Source organism: Anser brachyrhynchus (genome assembly GCF_964034855.1).
Source record: "Anser brachyrhynchus genome assembly, chromosome: 3".
NCBI lineage: Eukaryota > Metazoa > Chordata > Aves > Anseriformes > Anatidae > Anser > Anser brachyrhynchus.
In genome coordinates this window covers 89602279-89630056 of record NC_137696.1, presented here as the reverse complement: position 1 = coordinate 89630056, position 27778 = coordinate 89602279, and the positions used below count along the sequence as shown (strand labels likewise).

General features: G+C 40.7%; 1 long non-coding RNA gene across 1 annotated transcript; it reads right to left on the bottom strand.

Moving 5' to 3' along the window:
• Window positions 1-1468: 1468 nt before the first annotated feature.
• LOC308191402 lies at window positions 1469-26138 on the bottom strand. Its single transcript, XR_013947958.1, has 3 exons — window positions 24527-26138; window positions 13565-13672; window positions 1469-4016 (listed from the first exon to the last, which is right to left on the bottom strand). It is a non-coding gene; the product is annotated as an uncharacterized lncRNA (long non-coding RNA).
• Between the last annotated feature and the right edge of the window lie 1640 nt (window positions 26139-27778).

Sequence of the window (27778 nt, the reverse complement as noted above, 5' to 3'; positions counted from 1 at the left end):
CTGTTTGATAGATATCTGAGCTGGCAAAATGAGGCAGAAAAAGGGGAAGGGAAGGGAAGGGAAGGGAAGGGAAGGGAAGGGAAGGGAAGGGAAGGGAAGGGAAGGGAAGGGAAGGGAAGGGAAGGGAAGGGAAGGGAAGGGAAGGGAAGGGAAGGGAAGGGAAGGGAAGGGAAGGGAAGGGAAGGGAAGGGAAGGGAAGGGAAGGGAAGGGAAGGGAAGGGAAGGGAAGGGAAGGGAAGGGAAGGGAAGGGAAGGGAAGGGAAGGGAAGGGAAGGGAAGGGAAGGGAAGGGAAGGGAAGGGAAGGGAAGGGAAGGGAAGGGAAGGGAAGGGAAGGGAAGGGAAGGGAAGGGAAGGGAAGGGAAGGGAAGGGAAGGGAAGGGAAGGGAAGGGAAGGGAAGGGAAGGGAAGGGAAGGGAAGGGAAGGGAAGGGAAGGGAAGGGAAGGGAAGGGAAGGGAAGGGAAGGAAGGGAAGGGAAGGGAAGGGAAGGGAAGGGAAGGGAAGGGAAGGGAAGGGAAGGGAAGGGAAGGGAAGGGAAGGGAAGGGAAGGGAAGGGAAGGGAAGACTATTTGCTTGCTATGAACATAGTGAATCTTATATTTCTAGTTTGCTAAATTAAATACGTCCAAGTGTCTGGAAGATCTGATCAGGTAATAAAAAATATTAGCAGCCTACCCTCATTCTCCTCTGAAGATTGTTTGGAAAACTGGGATCCAGTTTACTGCAGAGAATAATCAGCCTTGTTATTCTTCTAAAAACACTTGAAAATTGAACTTTCTCACTCAAGAAATTCACCTTCCGCCTCTGCCCTGCCATCCATTTCCCCCACCCACTAATGTCCCAGAAAAAACAACAAAAAAAAAGTTTCAAAATACTGGCTGATATTCAGGATTTTGAACACACGTATTCTGAAATTTTGGGAAAGACTGTGAATAGCCTTTCCTGTCATTCCTGCCTGCTTGCGATGGGGATTAGGTGGGGGGGGATTATCCTCTTCCATGGATATCCTATTCCATGATTACAACATGCCCATGAGCAGAGAAACTCCTTCTAACACTTTGCTGAGATGGATGAACTCCTAGGACTTCCAGTTCCTACACACATACGTCTGTCATCCTAATAATCAATAAATCTGGCAACAGCAAGAGGTCTCACTCTAGAATAATCTTCCCCAGCATGCTCCAGTTACTTGAACTATAGCTGGATAAGCATTAATAGCCTCAGAGAAAATCCAGGCCGTGCCAGAAGGGAAACCAACCCTAGGTGAGGACCAGGAATTCAGCAGCAGCTGAAGCCTGCTGACATGCCTAATGCATGCACTTCCTCCTGTTCAAACCGACCACTTGCCTAATCCCACTGACATCAGCAGGTTGCAAGCAGCTCGGTAATTCTGCACATCCCAGCAGGTTCATCTAGAATGGTGGCCAGTCTGGGCCTTGCACACCAAATTTCCATTGCCCAGGGTGGGATTATGCCACACACCACAGCTAGGGCTGGTAAACTGGATCGCCTGATGGGACACTTCCTGCTGGCCTCACCCAAATTCCTTGGACACTTCTGTTTGTGCTTAAACAGCTGCACAGGCTCTGTCAGCACCAAGATTTTATTTTGCCATTTTGTTCTTCTCTCTCTCTGCCCACTGCACCTTTTCTTCTCCTGCCGCTTCTTTGCCCTTGCAAACTCAGCAGCCTGGAGCTAACACTTATTTCAAAAGTGGTGCTACAGCCATCAGCTGAAAGCAGATTTTTTTTTTTTCCTGAGCCTTGAACATCTGTCAACAAACATTGCGGGGGAGTGCTTGTTACCGTAACAGGTTGTGTGGAAAAACACAGCACTGCTGTTCTCTCCTCCCCACAGTCTTCCTCTGGTTTGATAAACCTGAACTGTCCTTCATCTCAGGCCTATAACATGGGTAAACAGGGATCTTTTTCAAATCAAAATGAGGGAGAACATTTTAGGGAGTAGGCCGTACAACTAAAGGGATTACAGGCCAAAAAATAAAAATTAAAAAAAAAAAAAAAGCCAAACCTCTGCAATAGCTAAAGGGCAGAAATTATTGCTGCAGGCTGCTGCTATCAAATCCACCAAGACATAACCTCATTTATTAGTCATCGTATTGCCACCGATGAGAAAATGAATGAAAACAGTGAATAGAATAAAGTTTCCAAAGAGAAGGTCTTGAAATAGTTGTGTGATGCACCCCTCTGGGTATGTGCTGCCGGGTTGTAAGGTCAGTTCTTGCCCAACACCTTGTATGTGAGAGACTCCAGTGATGAAAGATCTCCAGAACATGCAAACCCTTAACACATCTGCTAACGTGTGGCAGTCTTGCTTTATTCTTTCATTTACTTGCCCTTTTTAATTGGAGATGTGAGGCACAACGAAATAAGCTGCACAAGGTGCTATACCCAGGGAAAAAACACAGACCAGATCTCATGGGCAGGGGCAACTCTGGTTTTAACTGTAAAGTATTTGACTAAGAATAGTTTATTTAACCTCTAGGACCTTTCATGGAGGTGCTCTGTGTTCTGCTGCAGTGAAGGAAAAGTAAACACTGTTACTTTATTAAAACTATTTATTCTAGTGAGTGTCTTTCCTTAGGGTGCAAGTGACCAATACCCTCCAAGCACCACTTCTTGCACATGTAGTCTGAGATAGCACTTGCACAGCAAGTGTTTAGATTTAAAAGACAGATATTCCCCAAATCCAGGGCTGCTAGGGCAGGTCCCCAGAGTACTTTGTGCCTGCACCTCACCACTTACAGACATGATCCCAAGTACATTGAAATCAACGTGTGACTTTCCACCCACTCTACTGGGCTTTTAGACCATGGATTTCGGCACTAACCCTACCCAGAAGTGGAAATTGCCTTATACAGACTGCCTTGGTGTTGGCTTACAGCAGTCAGCTTTGACAGGTTGATATTCAGCTTGTTCCATATACTCAGTTTAATGGGGAGATTGCCACTGATGGGGTTTTTACTGATAAATGTTTGCTGTCATGAATAGTGTGATTCTCAGGAACTGACTTTCTGAGCTACACGACGTTGGCAAGGGCAGAGGAGCTCTAATAGGGTTAGGGATTGGCACTCCTCAAGGGTGCAAGAAGACTTGGGACTATGGGGAGGTAGCAAGGGGAGGGAAGGAAGGTGGGAAGAAAGGAGGTACAAAGAGGAAGGGGAAAAAAAATCATCCTGACCATATTCATTCTCCTTCAGGACAGCTTTTCCATAACTGGAGCTTGTCATACCAACAAGGACCACTCACTCTCACTGTTCTGTGTCCCAGCTCCAGAAAAATGCTAGCATTAGTGGATTACGTATTAGTTTGGGGTTATGTGTGCCATAAATAATATGAAGACATGTTACTATGTTCTGGGACTGAGGCTGTCCGTTTGCTGTTGCTGCTGTATGAGGAAGAAAATGGAAATAACAGTGAAAATCCAGAGGAAGCACATGACCGTATCTCCCACATGCTATGCACAGGCACCGTGTGCTCTCTCTTTCCTGAACCAGAAAACAGGATTGCCATGTTAGGTGCTGAATTGGACACATTGCACTGGGTGAGGGTGAAATGCATTCACGCTGTGCATGAGCTGCCTGGCCCATGCCTGATGTTGGTAGGAGCTTCTCCCATGGAGGCTGCTCAGCCCCATCCAGAGGTTGGAGACCTTCAGAGGCTGGCTTCTGGGACAGTGCAGGTTTGATGGTGCTCTCGTGTCTGAGCAGCACAGAGCTGGCAGCTGTTGTGTCTTCCTCATCAAGTTTTCCTAGCCTCTGCGTATGATGGAGCAGAGTCAAACGCAAGACCGTATTTCCAGGCCAGGTCATTAATCCATTCCTCTCTTGGCCCACTGAGGTGCTTATATATTGTGTGTTTCCAAAACTGCTTTGCCTTTGGTCTCCATGGTGAGTTTACCAGCCAAGGTAGCATCTGATCCACGTGAACCTTTGGGCAGAGCTGTCCTCAGCAGGGGCAAGCAGAGCCCTCCTTTACGCCTGCATTCTCAGCATCGCCTCTGCAGACAGAGCAGAAAATGTGGCTTTGAGGGATTTTGTTTGTTTGTTTTTGTTTTGCTGTGTTGTTTTTTTTTCCCACAAAGCCTTAAATGACAAAATAAATTTTAAAGAAGTTAAATTTGAAAGGCTGTGAAGGTTTGACTGCTACATCCCATCTTCTTGCCTCCAGAAAGACAAGACCTGAGTTTTTACATTGGATTCCAGTATCAGTTTTATTCAGCAAAACTTCTTTGGCTGAGTGAAAAATGCAAAATCAGACAGTTTTCTGCATGAGAAAAAGCGAATCATTGCTGCCTTGATAGCTTACTCCATTTATTAAAACTGCTGGGCCAAGATTTATTTTTAATGAACTCTGATCAGTCACAGCCAGTGATTTCACAATTTCTGTTAGTACTGTAGGCATTTGTTGCACTGCAAACAGCTCATTTGCTTACTTTCTGGAAGAATTTTTTTTTTCATCTGCCTTGAAATTGGTCACACAGGCCTCTATGGGATTTTTCAGGCTAAGTATTTTTGTTCCCATGGATAGAGGCCGTATGTCAAGCCCTTTATTGTCACCAAAGATGAAAAAAGAAAATAAGAAAGAAAGAAAGAAAGAAAAAAAAAAAAAAAAACACTTCTTGCTTCTATTCTGCTAAGGCTTTTCCCTTTTTTTTTTCTTTTTTTTTTTCAGTGTTTACTGTGCCTTGACATCCTGCCTCACTGAATGATACTTCATCCTTCTACTTTCTGTAATATGCATATGTGTGTAGAGGAAACAACATGCTTTACAGATGGCAAAGGACAACACATAAATCAAACTGAATGCCAAAACAGAGACAGTCAGAATGAAGGTTGTAGTACCACGTGTCTGCATTATATCTTTTTGTTTAAAAAAAAAAATGGAGCTGTGAAGTAGAAATCAAAGTGCTCTGTCTTGAATCATATAAGCTAAAATGCCTGCAAAGTTTCTCACTGGAACTGGAGCTTTTGGGCTGGCTGTCAGAATGGCAAATTGTTATATTAAGGAGTGCCAGCACAAAAATGAATCTTATTGACCATTTTCTTATGTTTTTTTTTCTTTTTTTAATTTTTTTTCTCCCTTCATAACTATTTTGTATTTTATAAAAGCAGGAGGTGGTTCACCAGGAAATGCACTTCAGGGCAATTATTGCATGCTTCAGGTGGTCTTAGCAAAGCTGTAATCAGATGTAAATAGGTTTACTGTTGTGTATTTTGCTTAATAGTATGGGTAATCCCTTGCAAAAAGTGGAAAAAAATATCAAATAGTGACCTTATCAGCTTGGAGGGGGATGTACCCTAGAGTCTGTTACATGGTTAGATCTTAGGCAGACGGACAAGTTCTTCATCCAGCCCATGGTTGTGGAGTCTGGCTGAGGATTCTTTTGGGTTTCTTGGTTGAAAAGCGATGCAGAACAGCCGCACACCAGGGCTTGGGGCCGACATGAGGCCCATGCCTGGCCAGCAGCACCTCAGCCTATGCGTCACAGCCAAGCCCTTCGCTTTCTCCCTGCGTTCCCCGGGATCCAGAAGAATGAAACCACTCACGCTGGAGAGTGTTTATTTTGGTTTTCTGAAACAATTTTAAAGCAGGCAATGAAGGCTTATCAAAGGGACACCACTGCTTAAAGAAATTAAACGAACTACAAAACCTGCACAACTCACTATTTGAAGAGGATATTCCTGCCAAGCCTCCCCTATTTCTTTTACCGTGCCGCCTTCTGCTACAATGCGGCCTCATCTTCCCTGAGAAACCTTGGAAATCAGATCATTCAATACAACAACCATTGTATCTTAGTTATTCTCCATATCTTTATCCCGTATTTACTCTCTCAGTGTCCATGCTGATGCTGCGGGCAGTAGCAAGAGCAGCAGCTGTATCTAATGGTAGAAAAGAAGGGGACTGGACTGACACCTGGGTTGTTCATCTGTTTGTCTACTTGGAGGCTGGGTCTGTGCCATGGAATTGTAGCCAAGATACGAATTTGGAGGATGTGGGAGGTTTAATCTCCTCTGGCCCCCGAGTTTAGTCAACTACGTGTTTGCTTCCCTGTAGACTTGAGCATTAATGATGTTGACCGGTTCTGTGAGATAACGGGTATCCACCAGTAATTTGAGTAAACTCACAGGGAATGTAACTGCAACCCTGGCCTCTCTGTGAGGAGCCTTGCTTCAGCCAAGCCTCAAGCAGTGATTTGTCCCCTCCACATCTGGGAAGAAGGACTGGAGTGACATCCAGAGTGGAGTGAAGTGACATCTGGGCTGTGCTTGAGGTACGGACGCCTTGTTAGTGGGCCGCGTTGCTTTCCACCTTTGACACCTGGCAGTCACCCAGAAATGCACTGAAACACGGGCTGCCCAGACCAAACCCAGGTGTCTGTCAGTTTTAGCTCATGATACAGTCTTTGTATTAGTTTACATTTGTGTAATACTACCAGAACACTTGGTTCCTACTGCATTACTTTAGAAAGAAAATAAAATGTACAAAAAAAATACTTAAAATCCCATGTAACCCAAATATTTGCACAGCAGAAACTTATTAAATAGCTAGATCCATCTATCTAAAGCACTAATATTTGCTTTTACATGTTAATACCCTAGCACTTCACAGATTTGAAAGAAAACCGTGTTCACAGCAAAATTCACGGCCATGCTTGTACCACAGAGAACAATACACTGTTCTCAGACAACAAATCAGACACTCCTCTATTTTGCTTTTTAACATCAGAGCATAAGGAGATTCCTTGATATGGGAGTACTTATACCTGGGTAAAGTTCCAATTCATTCTTTACTCATACAAAACAGAGTTATCTGTCAGGTAAACGATTTTTTTTACCTTTATTTTCCAATATGTTTCATGCTGACTCTTGAGGAAAAATACACATTTCTCTCTTAATTTCTAGAGTATTTCAGTGACAAAGTTTTATTTTTTAAAATATTAAAATAAACAACGTACATTTCAGCCTGAGAATTCGCTGTGCATGCCAGATCTACAGCTGTAGCCAGTGTGACCAGATGTCCAGGGGCAAATAAGAGGACAACTGCTTCTGCTTAGCGGGATTCCAAGACTGACACTACATCAGTGCTCCAACAGAGCCAAGGAGTAAAAATATGGCTGGAGTAAAAAACACTGCTTTTTTAGACACTTCTTTGCTCCAAGAATAGCCTGTTTAGTCTAACAGCACAGGACAGCTGAGAAGCAGTAATAAAAGCTGCATCACTCGAGACGCACATGCAGGATGGCATTTACCAGTTAAGGGATAGCCCTCCTAAAGCTTTTCCCACATGGGTAATCTCCTCATCGCTTGGGTAATCCCATTAACTTCCTGCAAGATCCAAATTCCCAGGCAGCTGAAGAGCTTCCGGTGAAGCCCAGACTGTTTGTACCTTTGTTTTTAGTTTTTGTGGGTTTTTTTTTTTTTGTTTGGTTGGTCGGTTAGTTGATTGGTTGGTTGGTTGGTTTGGTTTGGTTTCGTTTGGTTTCTTTTTTGTTTTTCAAACTGGGAAATGGAGATAGATTATATGGTTTGTTTAGCGAATCACAAGCCATCAGGTAGACAATAGCCTGTGAATTGGAAATATGGACTTTGCCATTTCTTCACCCAAAGCTATCGGTGGCTGTGTTTGACCTGAACTAAGCCCTGCTTGGCAAATACTGTGTCTGACTCAATGACAGAAAGGTCAGAAATGAGGAAGCACCCTGTGCTGTGAGAACCTCATCACTTTTGTGTTCCAGGGTTCATAGTTCTGCATTGACTGCGCTAAATCTTTACAATAAAGACTCAGGCTAAGTCGAAAATCCCAGTTCTCATTCAAATGCTCTGCTTTATTCAGAGAACAGAAGAAGAGCTCATAAACTTTTCAACAAAGCTCAGCTGAATTTTAAATGTGCAAGGAAACAACTGAATCTTGGATGGTTTGGAAAGGAAGGATCTCAAATGTGAAAGTATTTTGTTTGAAACATGCAGATCTGTTTAAAACAAACAGTGCAATAAATTCAGCACTGAACTTGTTGAACAACTTAATAGACCTCACTTCCTCCTCTATCAAATGAACTGTTTACATGGGACAATTAGCCCAAGACTCCGCAAACAAACCAAGAAGAGCTTTCTCCTTCCCCCGGTTTTTAAAAGCATTGCCTGTGAGTCTCATTAAAATCCATAGGAACTGACACAACTGTTTTAATGCTCCCCATTGCCTTTTTGTCTTCACTTTCGCAATTTGACTTGCTGCTCTATTATTTGCCTCTTAATATCACAAGTGACATTAATTAAGGCTTTAGGCTCCCCTGCTTGCCAAGTTTAACAAACAAGCATGCAAACTAGAAGCTCTTTTGCTTGATGGGGCACATTTTCCCATTCAGAGCCAAGCTTCAGGCTGATCCATTGTGAAAACACTAGCATAAGAAGAGCAGTTTTGCAATGGAAATCTGAACACTTGATTTTTTTCTATATACTGTTATGACAATTTATTGTCCTATTCTTTCTCAGCTTTATTCTTAACTTTTATTTTTACAATGATCAGACAAATTGCGTATGACTACAAGGCAACAAACTTCATTTATTTTTGGCTTAATCCTAGAAACCTCACTCAGTCCAAACTCCTACTGTTTCCTGGGAGATTTTATCAAGCAAGAATTCAGCACAGAGTGTGAGGATCTTCTCAAGGCACAGGGATGAACTGTCTTCATAGGTAAGTTGTGTTCACCAGCAGAGCTGGCTGAGAATGAGCTCACAAAGGGTTATCTCATCAGAAGCTGTGTGCCCCAGTTTCAAAAGTGAAGGGAGTTTCAGAGTGGCTCTTCTGGTCAGAAAAAAGAGAACAAACCACCTGGACCAGGGCAATAGTCTGGTACCAGGAGCCCTGAACTTCAGTGTTGGAGACCACAGGTTCCTGCTCCCCACCAGACAGAGAGGAGGCTTTGGTGTGCTTTCACACATTTCACATAAGCTCAAAGCGCTGGCTATTGATGAGTTTGGTCTCTGTGTCTTAACAAATTATTAAACTCCTTCCATCCTAATGTAGAAAGATCCTATGGTGTTGCGATGCACTGGAGGCAACATGCCTTCAGTCCATGGTTGAGGTGCCTCTTGTATAAGCAAAGCAATAAAGAAAAAAATTAAAATTTATCAGGGAGTTCCAGTTCTCCTCATGCAATGACCTTTTTGGTGCCTTCTAGGCAGCACCTCTCCAACGTTTTCCCCTTGTCATAGCCATGCAGTTTGTGACAGGGATCAGAAGGCCAGGGTGTCTCAAATAATTTTCTTTCCAGAAATATACTGACACTGTAGAAATCAGAATGATGAGATAATTTGGTCTTAAAGATAGTCCACACACTTCAGTAAATGTACAAACATTTTGACTGTAGTTGGCATAATTTCTTTTGGAACGGATAGGCAATTTCTGTATGCAGAGCAGCAGAGCCCCTTCACAAGTAATCTTTGCTGCCATAAATTAACTCCCCTTTTTCTCTCTCCATTACAAATATTAGTCTGGATAATTCCAAAATGCCCAATAGATAATTCTGCCTGACAAATAGTTCTTAAAAAAAAAAAAGAAAGAAAAAAGAAAAAAGCCAGAGAAATCTATGTAATGTAGCCTGGTTGAGCAACATGGCAGTTTAGCTCTGACGTTTCTGAATTGGTATTTCAGTATTTTGGTGGGGAGCAGTACAATGGATGGTCAGAGAGCCTGTTTCAGCAGATCATAGATTGCTCGAGCTGTATGTGTGGTATGTTAGCTAGACAGCAAACCCAAGAGGCCTTTCTGAATATTTGTCTGACACTGATAGATAACGAATGCTGGGAATATAAGGCACCAGCTCATCTCTGAACTAACACAACAGCCTCAAGCTGAAAAGCATTTTACCATTCCCAGATGCATTCCTACACTTCAGTATGCTGTCTCCTAAGCCTGATTGGTAGCCCTTTGTCAGATCAGGCAGTGGAACAAACTGTGCCACAAAAACAGACTGGAGAAAATACAGCCGGCATCGAAAACTACCCAGTTGCCTTTCCTTGTGCACATGTCCAGTATGAAAACCTCAGGAAACAAAAGTGTTCAGCAGCCACCTCCTGCTCTCTGGTGTAGGGCAGCCATGGGCACTTTCACTTTCCACTTCCCCGCTGGTTTGCAGAGGAGCCAAGATTGCTGCTCAGCCCTGCCTCACCTAGTGTGGAGACACCAACAGAGCACTCTTTCAGCACGGCTGCTGGCATGTGCAAACAGATGACCGGCCATAAAATATTGTTCTTTGCTCAGGCTCCCTTTCAGCCATGGAGAATTGTTGTCCCGGCTGCACGCTAAACACAGGCACTGACATCTAGGTGTAGAAGCACAGTGCTACTTTACTTGCAAAAACTCAGTGTAGGGCCTTCCCTCCTGTCTTTGAAACAGCTCATCCTTTCTTTGTTCCTTTTCTGTACTTAATTATAGTTTTCCTTGTCCCACCTCGGCTAACTCTGCTTAAATATTTATTTTACTGGTTTACATTGCACAGTATGCCATATACCTTGAAGGAGTACTATATAAAATAAAACCAATAAAAATGGTTTTAAAGCACAAATAAGGGGCTTCTCTCTCTGCTAGGCTCTAGCAATCAAATGAGTGTAATTCACTGCCTCTGCACTCAGATACTTCAAAGCAATTTGTGAATAAGTAGATTTCTATCTCTTTACAATATAATGACACAGGAAATTGAATTTAATGGAAATTACTCTGTGAAAAACAGATTATACTCCATGAAGTGTACTCAGCAGCGCTGTCACCACCAAGTTGTACTAGCGTAACTTTGCAATTGGGTCTATGCTCCATTTCTAGCTGGAGACAGTGAGAAATGCAAGGATAGAGAGCATTGGGGCATTTCTTGTATTATTTCCTAGCATTTTAACACAGACATAAACTGATAGTACCTGGACAATCAATCTCTTGAAAATCCTGCAGTAGTCACAGAATACTCAGCAAAGTCCTAATTATATTGGCTGAACGTTTTTGTAGGTACATAAAGCCCAGATAAAATTGGGGAATCTGAAAGTCTGGCAGCTCTGGGAGAAGCTACATGCTCATGGTTGGATGCAACCCTGTTTGGGAGCTAACTAACAAGCTGCAGCTTCAACCCAGTGAAATGATAATTGGGAGGTAGGATTTTCTGCAGGCGACAGCAGAAATTGCCACATTCCCATAAACAGAGAGGAAATGAAGCACAGAGAAACACCTCCTGCAAAAGAGACTGCAGGAAATTTAGGTCAGTAGTCATTATTTTAACATTACAGATTAAAAAAGCAAAGAGAAAGGCATGTTTCTTCTTTCTGCTGGCAAAATATGTAATCTATAAAATGGTAGACCTGAGACCTGTAATTCCCTCATAACTAATAAAGGCCAGCTAATGAACATCTACCCATTAGGAAGAGAAGAGCTGAGACAACTCTAACTCTTAAAGGTCTCTGCTTAATACCAGCTCCTGGCCCATGGCAAAGCACAGAAGGACCTCTGGCTGTACAGAAATCTGCCCTAGATTTCTAGAGATGACTAACCTGGCTGCAAAATCCCTTTCAGGGGACCTTGATTTTCATAGGGCAATCTGTCCCTTCTGAAAATAAACTTTTGGATGCCCCAAGCTGGACTCCAAACACCATTAGTCAGTTCTAAATTATAATGTAAACATGTGAAACAGCCACGTGCACAGATGACTGCATATATGTGCATGTGTTTGCAGACCCATCCTTAGAGGCAATTTGTAATGTGTTCATATGGAGACAAGTCATTTGGCCATATGGGAGACTCATAATAAGAAAACAGTGATTTAAATTGTGTGAACTACACAAATGGTGTCAGCTAATTCTGAACAGCGACAGTATTAGCTTAAATAATTGTTTGAGGATTAGAAGGATTAGTTGTTGAGATTCGGTATAAACAGATCCCAGAAACAATGCAATCACTCAGAGCACTCTGCTCCAACACACACTCATGCTGTGGCTGCAAAATATACACAGGGCACAAGGTCTGGAAAATAAATGCAGAGGCAATGGCAGTTGATGTCTGGATACTGGATTTCTCTTTGGTAAGGAAGCCAATATCAAGAGTAGTGGACGTTCACCCTGTTGCACTCATTACATGCTTTTTTAGGCTGATATAATAACCCTGGAAAGCAGCATGTCAGTGAATCTGCTCTAGATAAATATCCAGCCACTTCTACTCCACCTAAACCTCAATATCTACACGACTTCAGGCTATGCAGTGGGCAGGAGGTAGCTGCATAAACAACAAAGAAGAGTCACCTCAGAGGTGACCCAGGGTCTTGTCTGGCCTCTGGTTCTATTCACATACACGTGCTTTTTTGAAACAAAGATAAATACTGGGAATCAAAGTGGCTGCACGCAGAAAGGGTCTCATTCTTCTTTGATCTTAAAAGATACTTGCTACAGAGAACAAATGCAAACAACCTTCATCATATTTAGTGTATTTTTTGTTAGTTTTAGCCTCTCTGAAATGTGTGGAGTCCAGTTGTTTTTGGCACAGGCCTGGGCTGCAGCATTGCATGGGTGAAGAACCTATCCAAGTCCAAGTGGGCTTACAGGAGAACATTTCCACTACGAAGAGCACGTACAGCAAAGTAAATGTAAAGGACTGCAGCAGCTCACATGCAAGCTTATTGAACTCTGAGGGGCATCTATTTTTAATAAAATATCACCACTTGTGCTCTTGAGTCCATAGAAAGTAATTTAGTTTCTTTTCAGTACTTCGTGGCAATTATGGAGAGGTTTCTTGGCTTTGTGTTTGCTTTTAAAAGCCAGTTGGTCTCCACTCTTTGCTCCTGTCCAGTTAGATTATCTTTCATTGCATAAGGGTACATAACAATTTGAAAAAACAATGGTAATTTATCTATTAACACAGGGGAAAAAAAGAAAGAAAAAAAAAAGAAAAAAAAAAAAAAAAGAAGAAAAGAAACAGAAACCCGGCATGTGTTAAGCATCTCTTTCATCAGTCCACCCTGTTGTCTTGGACTGTGACCAATGAAATAATACAGTACATCAATCTTTTTCTAAAACCAATGTAATTCTTGCAATGTCTAGATGGCTTCTGGGATTTGAGACTATTTACTACAGTTTCTGAAATGTTAAGACGCTGTTTATGTAAATGAAAATATTTATCTAGGTTACTGCTGTCAAGTACCCAGTAAGAAACATTTTGAATTCATAGACAACATTAAGCAACAACAGCAACAGAAACAACTAGCAGCCAGCATTTGGGATAGGCATAAAAGACTATATAAATCTAAAAAACGATAGTCTGGATTCTGCTGTTAGGTGACCACCTGGTGCTCCTAGTTATACAGCATTAATTCCCATTAGAAACACAAAATTTTGCCCTTGAATTATAATTCCAACCACAGAAATTAAACTGTAGCAGCTTTCCTGACAAGTACCAATACTGTTTCATGTCATCGGTAACAAGTTTTACAGAAAGTTACTGTCTGTCCTTTTAGTCAGAGGTGAGGAACTTCTTTTAACATTTCAATATATCAGAAAAAAAATAATATCAGCTTACCTTCCCTGGGCTACTATGATATTATATGGCTGCAGGTTATGTGAAATAAAGTTGCAACCGTACTCAGATCAAGGGATGAGGTTCCATTAGCCTTATGAAAGGATTCACCTAGGTGGGAAGAGTAAAGACAGTTAATCTAAATTACTATTTTAAACAGACTATCAAAAAATTTTGAAAACCTAGAATAGACAGCATCGTTCACAATGAAAGCAGTCCTTATTCAATATAATTTATTCCACTTCAAATTGAGCTATCAATTGATGACAAATCAGAACTTGTTTCCATTTTGCAAAGCTTGAAGAGGAGGACAGCATTTGATATCAAGTTATAGGTAGTAAGGGCCTCAACACTAGTGTCCACTAGTGGCACATGCTCTCTAGCTGAAACAATGGAAAGATATGGGAAGAAATTATATATGCTCATTTTTTTATCAGATGGAGCCAATACAATTTTCGTAAGTCTTCTTAGGAAATAGTGATGCTATCACTGTTCTACTGTTCTACAGTCAATAATGTATTACAGTTTCAGAGTGGTGGTCAGGAAGCTCCAGTAGCTATTGTGCAACCAAGAGAAGAAATGAAAGCAGGAAGAAGCCCCAACATGCTCATCTCCCTTCTTCCAGCACAGAACTGCTCTCTGCACAGCACCGTGCAAGGTCCTCTCCTCCTTTCCTCAAGACAGGTTTCCACCTTAATGAGGAGTCAGCTGCCAAGCCAGAGGCCACAGGCCTTCATGCTTGAGGCAGCAGTGCCCAGCACCAGGAGCCTCTTCAGCCCAGTGCCCTTCTGTTTCCATCCCAGTGCTCCTATTTATAATCTCTTATGCCACCGCACGCTTCTAAGTTGGACACAAAAGTTATCTATATTTTCTGTATTTATTTGCACAAAGTCATTTCACTCACACCTCTAATTATTATGTGGCTCCTCTCTGAATACATTCCCTTTAGCTGGTGGCTCCTGCTGAGGTGATTCACACCCAAAGCATCTCTCCCAGCCCCCATGCTGACGATGAAAAAGAGGCAGTCTCACCCTAGCCTGGGGAGCACTGTGCTGCCTAGCCATGGCTCCATCACCTGGGGCCTCACACGTCCTCTCCTGCAGCAGGGAGGTGACACTGGCTGTGGTCTCTGTGTCTTCAGGGTCTGCCCAAGGCATCTTTACGGCACAGACTAAGCTATCCTGGAATAGCTAGGCCCAAAGCTGTAACAGGTTTGCCAGGAAATATGGGCTGTGTCACTGCATCAAGTCAGATAATTAGGTTGTAGGGAATATAACGCTAAAGGTCAGAAAACAGAATTTCTCCTTGCAGCCAGCTGCAAACTAGTTTTTCATTTTATATAATATGTAATATACGTGTATATATGTTTCCACACATGCATGAACATATATGTGTCTGTATACATGTAAATGTGTGCATGAATCCCCAGATATGTGTCTGTGCTTCCATGCATTTACACGCATATATGGATATACACACTTTCACATATAGGCCAACAATCAAATTAGCTGAATTCACAATGGTACCAGAAGTTCATATGAGGATTGTTACAGAGTGTTTTGCATTCCGATTTCCACCTAGGGTCAGGTCCTTCAGCATCATAAACCATTTTCTCCCCTACAACAAGGGGAGTATATATACAGTAAGAATTGCAGCAAGGGTGATGTAGCATGACCAGAAAACTTGTTGCCTAGAAGAAAATGGAAGTGTAAATCCATTTAACATTCACTCCCAGGAGATGTCCACTGGATTAAAATATAGCTGTGTTTGACTCTTTTAATAAACTAATTTTCTGAGAAAATGTCACATTTCGAAAGAGGGCATTTTACATAAAAGTTCTTTAGTTGAGAAATACATTTTCCAGTTATTAAACAATTCTGACTGAACACAGTCCTCACAGCAAGGGTGGTCAAGCACAGTGGCTGGCTGCCCGGAGAGGCTGTGTAGTCTCCATCCCCAGGGATTTTCAAAACTGGACTCAGCATGGCCCTGAGCCATCTCTTGCCTTAAGCAGGAGGCTGGACTAGCCCACCTTGCGTTTTTTGTAAGAGTCTGAGGTTTTCGGCTAGTTACCACACTGAGGAACCGTAGTTTATGCCAGCTACCTGGCAGGCTTTTAGGACTTAAAAAGTGATGAGCTCTTTTTGTAGCCCTCAGAAGGAACTAGCATACTTTTAAGCTTTCAAAGGATCCTAAAGAATTCCTGTTCTCAGTTGTCATCTAATCCCATCTTTAGCCATGTCTAATTTATTACTTTCTGGCTAGCAACAGAATGAAGGATGAGGACCTAACTGAAGTGGTCCAAGCTTTTGCAACTTTCACAGTCTCACTGAAGCACATTAAACAGCAGCTGGCAGCAAGCCCTTCAGAAGCAAATTCAGCTCCTTCAGCATCCCATTGAGGAACAGAATCAGATGCACATGCGCTTCTTGTTCCCCATCCTGCTTTCTCGCATCTCTGGGTATAATCCGAGAGGCCTGATTCACCACCCATCACTCTCCAGCCTAAGCAGTGTAACCACATTGATGACACTATGATCAGCAGAGCTTCTTTCTCAAAACCCTCTGTGTAGAATCTGGAGCACCACAAGTATTTCTGCAGGGAGACACTAAGGTCTGGAACAAAGGCCTGAAGGTGGCCTGGCCACACTCAGCTCAGTACATCATATTTTTCTTTCTATCCTCTCAGGAAGACATATCTTGACCCACAACTTGAGGGAAGGCTGACTGGCTTCTGATTAACATACTCAGTGCATATTTCATGCACCATTCCTGTGCAAGCTACATAGCATGTGAGGCAGTCTTAAAAGATGCCACAGACCCACGAGATTATGCATCTCGGCAGGTCCATCGGGAAGATTTTTGAGAGCCACCCCATTGCTGAATGGTTGAAAGGTTTCTGGTGCATACTTCAGCCACATTTTTCTTGATATTGTTCTCTGTTTATCTCCTGCTTTGATTTCACTTCACTATTTCCCATCTTTCATGTTCCACTTGTGCAAACAAACAAGACATAATATTAACACTAATTCATTTAGCAAAATTGTAGCCTTGGCAAAAAGGGCCACTTTCAAAGAGTGCTGGCAGAAAAATAAACATAGGAGAAAATAAACGGGGAGTGCTCCTTTTTCTCTGAGCTACTGAACTTGTCTTTGATCTCACTGGAGATCATTTTATCCAGAAGAGACAAAGAAAACTCAAATGCAAAGTGAAGGGAATGACATGGCAAGGTTTACCTAGAAACTGTATGTTTCACAAGAAAAAAAAAAAAAAGGTACAATTCAAAGTAGGGAAAGTCTGAAATTCTTCACACACCATGGTATTGAAGAGAGAATAATTCATAAGGGAAGTAGTGCAAGGATATGAGCAACATATCTCCAGCCTGTAACTACTATTTGTTCCGTCCTTCTCCATCAAGAGATCAAATAGTTTGGTAACTGCCAAGCAAATTTTGGCTTTTTTGTCACCATTCAAGCAGGAAATTTCAGTAATGAAAATATAATCATGCAATAAAAACTAGTAATAGTAAAAAAAAAAAAACAAAACCAGAGAAAATAAGAAAAAAAAAAGCTCTAAGGAAGGAAGAAATATACAGAGTTGCAACACCTTCCTAGCATCTGTTAAATGAAATAGCAAAACCATGTAGTATATGACTTTTTTCCCCTTAAGGGACCAATATATTTTAGCTTTTTCTCATTGACAGTGACTGTTAAAATAATCTCTTTTTTTCACATACTCATAACATTCTGGAAAAACAATTTATTTTGGAGACTGAAATTCTTTAAATCTGGTCCCAGCCCAGAGACATTTCTGGAAATTTGAACAAAATGCTGTCGAGTATTTCTGAATTATATGTAGATGTCTGTCAAAACATACATTCTTTCAAGCCTTTCTTTCTTTCTTTCTTTCTTTCTTTCTTTCTTTCTTTCTTTCTTTCTTTCTTTCTTTCTTTCTTTCTTTCTTTCTTTCTCTTTCCTCATTCATAACTTAAAACATGATAATTTCTTTAACATAAGAAATCAAATCTTCATAAGTGATTTAAAAACTGTGATTTTTTTGTTTATTTTTAATTATAGCAGAGTATAGTGTTTAAAATATTCAAAGCTAACAATGGTTATGGTTGCCATATGAAGTTAGTAATTTTAGAAGTTTTCTGTCTCAAAAAAATCCATTTTTCCAGAGACTCATCAATGCAGACAGGCCACGGTGAAATATTTTTGTTCATGTATAAAACAAAGGTAAAATAAGCAGAAAAAAAACAGCACATCACACCTCATTTGTAACGTTAAAAATGTAAAACAATCACAAAGCCACTTTTCAGAAACACTGTCATGTTCAAATATTGAGGCTTTTAGGCTGTGTCAATACTATAAAAAAATATTTTGCTGGTAACCTAGTCACAAAATATCATGCTATTTGTTGAATACAGGCTCTGGTCAAGGTTATTGAAATTAAAGTTTCTTTAAGGAGCTTGTAAGAACTGGAGATCCTTTCCTTCCTGCAGAACTGGAAATGTCAGTGGCTATGAGCACAAGATGTACACTGACACAGGGACAACCTTTTGTCAATAATTGTGTCAACTGGGCCTGTTAGGTTACAGCAATGGGCAGAGGTGGCCTGGAGAGCCCTGATCTGGAGGGGTGTCCCATGGGAGCCCCAAGCACCGCTACTCACAGCAAAATATGTCCGTGACGCCAGAGCTGGAACCCTGCTCTTACTACAAATGCCTTGTGATTTTCAACGACCACAAGTGGTCAAGTCCTTAGGTTTAAATTTCATCTCCAAGCTGGGACAGGTTCACCAAGATCAAAAAGAAATACCCGAGGAGAGGGAGAGGGAGAGGGCAGTGGACGTCTGGGAAAACTAGTTCTTACAGAATAAAAGAGATCAAATTCCCCATGGACAGTCTGGCTTCGTGTTTTGAATGCCATTCACTTAAATTGGTTGCCTGGTGTAGTCATATCTGCTATAATTGCAGCAGATTGCAATTGCAGAAACATCTCCTGCATGCATACCCTTTTATTATGGCATATAAGCACAACATTTCCAGTAATTTAGGGGCAGCTAAAATCTCCCATTCTTTGGAAGCTGCCTCCCCTGTAGTAGTTTATGCAACATCACTGGAGCAATACAAGCCAAAGTGAAGTACAGTAGTTACTATGTTAGAAGTTGATGTCACTAGCTATAAGTTCTACTTGGAATTTAAAACAAAACAAAACAAAACAAAACAAAAAAAAAAACAGCCTGCTAAAATCCAAAAGAGAAATATACTGCTCGAAGTTCAATTAAAAAACACCCACAGAGTTTTTGTCTCTCTCATTGAACTGCAGTGTCAATCTGACAAACAGTTTCTGTCTAGCCTGCTAAAGATTCGCAGTATATAAGATTTTTCTTAGCATCCTTTGAAGCAATAACTTGTTTTTAAGAAAGACTAGGTTCTTGTCCATGATATTCTTTCATAACAGCTTGAAAGGCAGTATGATTTACAGGAAAAGAGGCCCAATGTTAGCAGCCTGAAGCCATCAAATCATGGTGATCTCAGTGCCACTAACTTTTGCAATATTGAGTGTTTTTCATGAAGCACCCTCTACTGGAATTGTCTTTCACTATAAAGAGGTAAATTGCCAGCTTTCTTGGTTTTGGAAAGACACTTGAAAATCTGAAGTGAGTGCAGAAACCTCGAGGCAATTAAAAAAAGAAAAAAATAGGTTGATTCTCATGAAATCTTAAAGCTAAATGATTTCTTAGGATATGCTTCATGAGTTTTGATCTCATACAGCTGGCAGTACTGTATTTTTTCCCTAACTACAATGTGGCTTCTACTTCTCATTAATTGCCATATCTTATGCTTCAATAAAGACTCAGCCTGTGGAGTTACACAACTATAAGAAACATTTTTGGCTTCCCCTTCCTCCTCCCCAACATTTCAGACAAAATCTTGAAAATAGAAAGCCTGAAAATTAGAATGTGAAAAAAAACAAACAAACAAACAAAAAAACCAGACAAAATACTACTTTTTTTTTTCAGGAATCTCTCAATACTTAAATCTGATAGTCTTTTGGAGAGCCAGCTCACAGTTTATGGACCCATGGGATGAACACTGTTGCTAGTTAGCACTTAAAGGAGGAATTGGGTTGTTTTTTCTCTCACAGTGCCTTGAAAATGGAAAGTACTGCTCGCCAAAAGTGCCATACACTTTATACTTTTATATCCCTTTATTATGTGTATTACTGTGCCAAGAAGCCTGGAGGAATCACAAGCCCGTTCCACCAGTTACTACACGCAGCACAAGAGAGCCTCTTCCCTACAGACCCTGCGGTCTAACTGGATTGCCCAGGTCAATTTGTTCAATAAGTGGCATTTTGTTCCACTTATCTTTGCTAGTGTAGGGGCACCAATTACGTTTTATCCAAAGACAGCCCCAGAGGCTCAGGAGAGGGCATAATTTCAGCCAGAACAAGGGAGCAGACACCTAATTTGCCACCGGAAGAGGCCCTCAAGGGTGGCCGAGCTCTTGCTCGAGGTGGAGCTGCCAACAGGCAAAGGCAGAGGGCTCTGCTGCCTGCTGGGGCATGGCAGAGCAACATTTACTTTATATGCTCCTTGGCCACACTTTTTACCATTATCCAGGGGTTATGTACACACATGTACAGGTTAATCCAGAATGTAGCCAAGATATGATAGCATCTACCAGCTATTAAGGTAGTGCCTTAGAGTTGTTATAGCCAATGAGAGCATCTCCATTAATTTTGATTGGGCAACCCACAACAGTACAAACATAGCATTACAACCTTTGTGTCCCAAGCAGAAAAAACATGCCCCCTCTCCTCCCCTATCCCTTAAGAATAAGTACAACTCTACAAGTGTAGATAACAAAAGCTGAAAAAAAATACCACCAATGAAATGATAAACAGGACAAGAACCAGCAGTGTAATAACACTATTGATTTCCAGCCCTGTCCCAATCAGGTTTTGCAAGACATTGCAACTGCTAGCCATTCACAGACTTTTCAAAGAAGCGCCAGGCCATGCCTAGATGAAAAGCTGAAAATTGGAGAACCGATAACACAGGAGCTGCTGGTAGGGACTGTCATCTGTCCAGCCAGGAAGATATTTATTTATAGAAAAGCCTTTGAACCAGACCACTACAGTTCAGCGTAGTAATGACAAGTTATAGTGAATTCAAAGAGTGGTAGGGTATAACACAGCCATGCATTATATACTCCGTTGTAAATGGTCTCTGAGGGAAAGCCTGTAATTTAGGGAGGTTTGAATGGCAAAACCTGGGTCATTGTAACAGATACTTTTTCTTAGTTATTTTTGTGGAAAGGGTGAAAAAGAAAAACTGGCCTGAAAATGTCAGGCAGTGTGTGTTTTCATTCAACCTTAGTTAGCAATGAAACCTGGAGCTCAATTTCCCTCGAACAAATATTTGTTTTAAGATTAATTGTTCACACAGGAACTAAACAGCAAATTGCTGAACATGAAGCTCCTTTTGAAGGAGATTTCTGTTCCTTCTCAGGTCTGTTTTCTCATGTGTTGTTGGCTCTTTCATATGTTCTGTCACCTTCAGGAAGCAGAATTTGAGCAGAATCAAGGAAATAGTTTTTTCATTTGTTTGTTTGTTTTTAAATTTCATCCACATAGGTGTTGTTTTTAGGATTAATATTGCAGGAGAGACTTGGGGCTCTGCTCAGAGCTCCCTGTTGTGTCAGATCACTGCACCACAAGCACTCAGCAGGCAGCATACTCCAGAGCACAACTTAAGGAGTGCAACACCACCTCAGTTAGGTGCCTTGGACAGACTGAGAGATACAGACAGAAGGAAAAAAACAAACAAACAAAAAAAAAACATGAGAAAGGAAGCAGAAGATCAGATGGTGAAATCCTGGCTGCCTGGAAGTCAGTGGTCCAGCCTGGCTTCCCCAAGGCCAAGTATTGTCCCAGGGGCACATCACCTAACTCAGCGTGACAAAGCATGTCACCTCACTCAGACGGAGAGCAGAGAGAAAAGCCTGACCTTGCCCCCCACCCAGCCCCCAGTTTTGTCAGACTGCTCCTTCAAAAGACAACCAAACCCAACATCTAAGCTCTTGGGACCATATAGTCATTACAGTCCAGAGTGTTCTGCTTTGCTTTGGCAACCCACATCTCAGACCCATGTTCAAGTCAAATGTAGACATTCCTGACCTCATTCTAATCCCAGTACCTGCACCTTACATTTCTCTTCAGCAGTTCATTTTGCACTCCCTTTCTTCTCTGCACAGAATATAAGTATTACAGGTAATTTCTCCTTTAATCTGAGGCTGTAAATACGTATATCTCCACACATATATTCATCAAGTGGTGCAGATGGTTGTCCAAGTATTCTGTTGTGGGCAGGCCTCAATGTACAGCTTCTAGCATCACCATAGAAAAAGGTGCTTCACCAGTGTTAGAGTTCAGAATTGAGAGAAAAAACAACCAAATCCAAACCCAAATATGAGAAACCAAGATGTGCAAAAGTAAGATTTCACTAAAGCCATAGAGTACTTTCAGGTCGTCATCGCTGAATAGGAAATTAAATATGAAGACACGTAGTACAAAATTGTTTCCCTGTCACTAAAAATGAATTCTTTTCAAATGAATTTAAAACCTCCTCATATCCATCTGCCTACTTTTAACGAAATTCCACCCAGAATAGGTCCAAATTTTATCTGCATGATCACTCTCAACTCTCTTATCCAAATTTCCTGTTGATACAGAATAGTCATAACAAAGAATTGGAACTTGTGTGTGAGAAAAGCAAGATTTCTGTCTGCTGTTCATGGATTATGTTGATAGACTGAATAAATTAATAAAATAAAATGGAAGGAAATATTGACACAACCATCTCTTTTATTTACACTTGTGTTTTATGCAAGAATTCTTTGTAGTCCTTCTTCTCTGACTTCCAACAGTCCCTTGATTCCCAAAACTAACATTCAAAATCAGGGCATAGCATAAAGATGAGATTTTTACCACCCCACCTGAACCTCAAAATAATGGGAAAAAAAAAATCACACCCTTAAAATGGTGCAGAATAAGCTGCTGGCATCTTTTGAAGCTTTGTCAAATTGAGCAGTATATTACTCATGGAGCAGTTTAAATTTTCAAACTTCCTTTTTGGTTTGGTTGTTCTTCTATTTATTTATTTATTTATTGGAGAGGGGTTGGGGGGATGCAAAATGGTAGAACAACACTGAGTATCTCTAGAACCAAATGCTGAGAAACTCAGCACAGTTCTCTAACCATGACACCAGTTAAAAGGAAAAGCATCACTAGTAAATATTAGGTGTTATAAGGAAATATGAGTGTAAGGCATAAGCTATGGTGAGCCTGATTCTCAGGTACTATAAATCATTTCTTCATTAATCTGTGAAGCAATCTACCGGAAGTTGTATACTAACATTAAGTGAGAATTAGATCCTCTGTTATTGAAACCAAAGCCAAAACCAACTAAACAAACATCATCCAGACAGCATTCAGTAGCACATTGTTTCAGATAATTATCAGAAATTGATAATTAGCCATTCTTCCTACAATACTTAGTTAAACCCCTATGGTGTAGCATATTGGTACTAGCATTCTCTTTTATGGCAAAGAAAGGTTATTTAGATCTATTAATTAAGTCAAAGGAATGAACCACCAATTCAATTTCACATTCACTAGCACCAATTAAATGAGAAACGTGATGAAGCACCATGACTACTTGCACTACAGCTTTAGGATGAAAAAGAAAAAGCAAGCCCTAAGTGACAGTCACTACCTCTGTGGTCTCTAGTGAAAGAGTATGAGCTGTAATGAGAATGTGTTCAGGACTGAAGGTCAGAATCCAGGTTTGCTATGTTCCAGAGTTTGATTTGGTTTAGAGCATGCTTAAATCTTTCTCAAGATCAAAATTAATTATCTTACCATCATGCAGTAATGTCTGGAGTTTTTTTGTAGCATTCACATTCAAATCACAGTCCAGTCAGTACTCAGCATGAGTTAAAGACCTTTGCAAATGCACACTCTGGCTGAGTTTCACATACAGATCACTGCTAAAGTCTCCCCTAGCTCAGCAGTGCAATTTAACACTACAACAAATATGCTTTTCATACTGTTGCAGTAAAAACAATTCAGTATGCAAAAACAGTCATTCAACAACATGTTTTTCTACCTTACCTCATGTCAATATTGATAGCAAATAAATACGTGATGTGATCAGAAATTGCTAGCAACCAGTGCCCTCTGAATGGCAATGCTTGTTATTAACAAGAAAAGTTTAAAGTGTACTTCTTTTTCCCCACAGCTTTCTGAGAGTAAAATAAATAAATAAATAAATAAATAAATAAATAAAACGGCATGTAAAGTGACTTGATTTTGGCATAGCTAGAGACAGAGATTCTCAGTGTGAAATATGGGTTTTATTTAAAATAAGTCATTAGTGCAGCTGTTGAAAGTGTTTAAATACAAGTAATTGCTGCTAAGCTATGTTTTCAGAAAGTAATATTTTGTGGGTATCATCTTGGTCAGAGATCTGTATCCCAGTGATAAACATTATTTGAAGTATTTATTTTACGTTTTAGAGGCTCAAAGAAAAAAAAAAAGGAAAAAAAAAAAAGGAAAAAAAAGTGTCAAAATCAGATGTGGTTCCTGGTCAAGATCATGACTGGAATCAACCCAAATACAAAAACAAGTACAGCTAAAACCATGCAGCTATTTCCTGGATTTGTAGGTGAACATGCCAGCCTTTGCCTTTTTTATGTTCCTAACAGTCAAGGGATTTTCCATACTTCCTTGCCTTGCCTATCCTCCCTTTTTGCAGGTGAAGCAAGCAAGGAGCATAATGTGTCGATAGAAACAGCAGCTCCAGTCCTGGTATCAGGGGAAGATTGGCTTGTGCACTTGAGGACACTGAACAGGACGATAAGTGAGGTTAATCACGCCTAATCAGCTGCACTCACCCACACCGTTGCAGCACAGAAATCTTGGAAAACCAGGTGCCCCCGAGGATGACGCGGGACAGGGAAGCTTGCACCAGTGATTGAATCAGGAATCGAAACTGCAGTGGCTCATTTCTCTTCATTATCTTCACAGGGAGAGCTGCATGACTAGGCTGGATTTAGACAGTTAATCTTTAACTTCTGAAGTTAGGTGTGATGAAGCCAATCTGAAGTAATTACAGAACAGGGAAAATGCAAACTCTATCTTCCACTCTTGGGCTCATAAATTTGTAGCACTAACAGCAACACTCACAGGAGAAGCTAATGGGACATTAAATTCCACAGTAGGCCTCTGCACATCATCTTGCTTTTGCTGCAGGGTGGGCAGTTTTGCATAAGTTTTGGCCCTGCTCTGTAGACTTCTACAGGTCTGAGACTGTACTGCCACAGTGCTCTATGTGGCATGCTTCCAACCATCCCATCCCGCTCATACTTTAAATTATGCATATGCTCAGTCAGTATACATAAATCACTTTTTTTTTTTCCCCTTAGGTCTAAAGGCCAAAATTCACCAATAGCAAAAGCCCAGCCTTCTGGGAGTTCATCAGAAGCAATACAATTTCCTTCAAGAACTTCATCATCTGTTGCAATGACTTGTGCTTGAAATGGAGCATATATTTTAAAAGATCTAACATAATGTAGGCTTTACTTTATTCACAGATTGTAATAGCTAACAGTTAATATATATATAATAGTCAATGGCCCTCACTTAAAATGCTGTGTCTTATACCATGACTGACTTTGTCCGCATGCAGATTCCTGATCTCATTGTGCCTGTGCCTGCAAAGTTTTCCTACTGGGCACCTTTTCCTCGTCTGAGTATACATACACATACACATATATATTCACTAGGGTCAGATTCAATTTCATCTTTTTACTTGGGTTTATAGACTGAAGCGGGAACAGAACACTATTGTTGCCAATGTTTTTGACTGAAAATGCAAGTTTTTTTTCTGCATCTTCCAAACACTTCCAAATTTTGAGTATTTTGGGAATACTCATGAGTATCTGCATCACAGTAGAGGAGCAGCTCTTTACCAAAAACCTTGAGATGGCTTGAGAGGAAAGCAGAGAGAACAGACCTACTGATTTGGGAAATCCATGCATTTTCTTGCCCAGACCCACAGCATTTTTAGATCCTTCAATTTGCTGTAGCTAATCTGATTCACGGTCAGCTGTGCATTATACCCAAGCACTCTGAATTCTCAGAGTGCAAAATCCAGCATTCATTGCTTCAATGTACTTCTTTACTAACGCTCCCATCCCCACTAATGTGCAGAGGCATAAAAAGGCACGTAAAGAAGAACACAACATTCTTTAAATGATGGCTTTTAACCCTGAAGTAACATTATAAGACTTAAACACTGGGAGGGCTGGGGGGAATGGGGATATTTTGAGGGTTTTTTTAGAGCACTTTTCTAAATCATATCAAGTAGTGTCGGAAAATCTTAAACTGATCTATCCTGTTAGCTAAGAAAATTCCAGACACTTCATTGAGGGGAGACTATAAAGACATTGTTAATTCTCCAGTGAGACCAGTTATTCTGTAACAAGTTGATTAGTCATCTGGCAGCTGCTCTGTTTGATCTAATCATCCACAGAATGCAACAGGCAGAAGAGCCAAAACACATCTCCTGTACATGGCAGTCTTTCAAGTCTGAAAGCTGTTTCCAGAAATAACAAGAAAAGAAAAGAAAATTAGACTTACTTAGTACCAACACCAAGATGGAAAATTAAAAAAAAAAAAAAAAAAGCAGGGGAGAGGAGGGGAAGGAAAGTGTGGCTGAAGATTCATTGCCCGTGATTTTTGCAAATCTGTTCACTCGCACCGAGTTTGGTCAATGCTCAGCTTTCATGAGGCCCAATGGGAAGGTGGCTGCCACTGAGGAGTCGTTGCCTGCGTGTTTACCATCAGGACAGTTCTCTGCCAAAGTAATTCAGCCAAGAAAGTACAAGTTAAGCCCTATGAGTGGAAGCCACAAGAGAATAGGACAGCACAGTAGCTATATATGGAGATTCAGGCATGGGAACAGGGCATCCCAGTGTACTGTACATGCTTCACTGCTCCACTGGCAGCTAGAAATAGACTCTCATGCATGGGCATCAGTAAAGCAAGATTTATTAAGCAGGAGAAAAGTAATATTTTTTATCACGTTATATTTCCCTACTTAACTACATTAAATGCTGGCTCAATTTCCAATCCAAAGACTAATTTAAAAATACTTATTTTTCTCCTATTATGCTTCATGAAGTTCACCCATAAATTTTCTGTAACCCTGCTTGATGCTATTTATGATATTATATTATATTCTCGCTTGATTCCAATATTTCAATTTCTTACAGCTTAAAAAAATACTGTAAAATGCCAAGTTGCATTAACAGGAAAATATATCAAGTCCTGCAACTAAATCTTAAGCCCAACTTCCAGATTCAAAATTTATTGTTACCCAGAAAATCATTTATTGGAAAAGAGTAGATTTAGTTTGGATCTGATTTAGTGGGAACCACTCACAAATAGAACTAACAACTTCAAAAATGAAAAAAAGACCCTATGTTTGAACTAGATATATCCAGGAAATCATCCGATAAATTTTTCATTAAGATGAGCATAACAGTTTAGTGTAATCTAATCAAATAAAACTGCTGGTTCTTAGTCACTTCTACAGCAAGATATGAGTGATATTATTTTAGACTTTGAAACAAATATATATAATACATTAACACATTATTATATATGTATATACTATCCACTGTAAAACTGAAAAATCTGCTGTGGAGAAAAGTATTTAAGCAGCACCATGTCACAGCTGCAGCATGAAGGAATTTCTGCTTGCTAGATAAGTTACTTACTTTGTATTTATGGGCATCTAAATGCATACTTTTACCTGTCTAGCTACACTATTTTACCATCACTGTCAGTACAGACAGCAAAACATCACTTCTTTCACGCATCCTTGGAAGAATGCTGATCCAAGATGATAAAATTGAGCAATTTTCTAACAAGTGAATCTCATGACAGGCCAGGCTGAGGTCCCGTATAAGCAAGTGCCACAGTTCTGAAAATTCAGGGATGAAATTCTGAAGGGCAATTGACTAGTTCATTTTTATGGTTCTCCAAAAAATAAATGCAATTTCCTCATCAGCATAACCCTTAGGCAAACCAAGCCCAACTCAGCAGACACAACTTAGTAGATACAATAAATTGGACACACA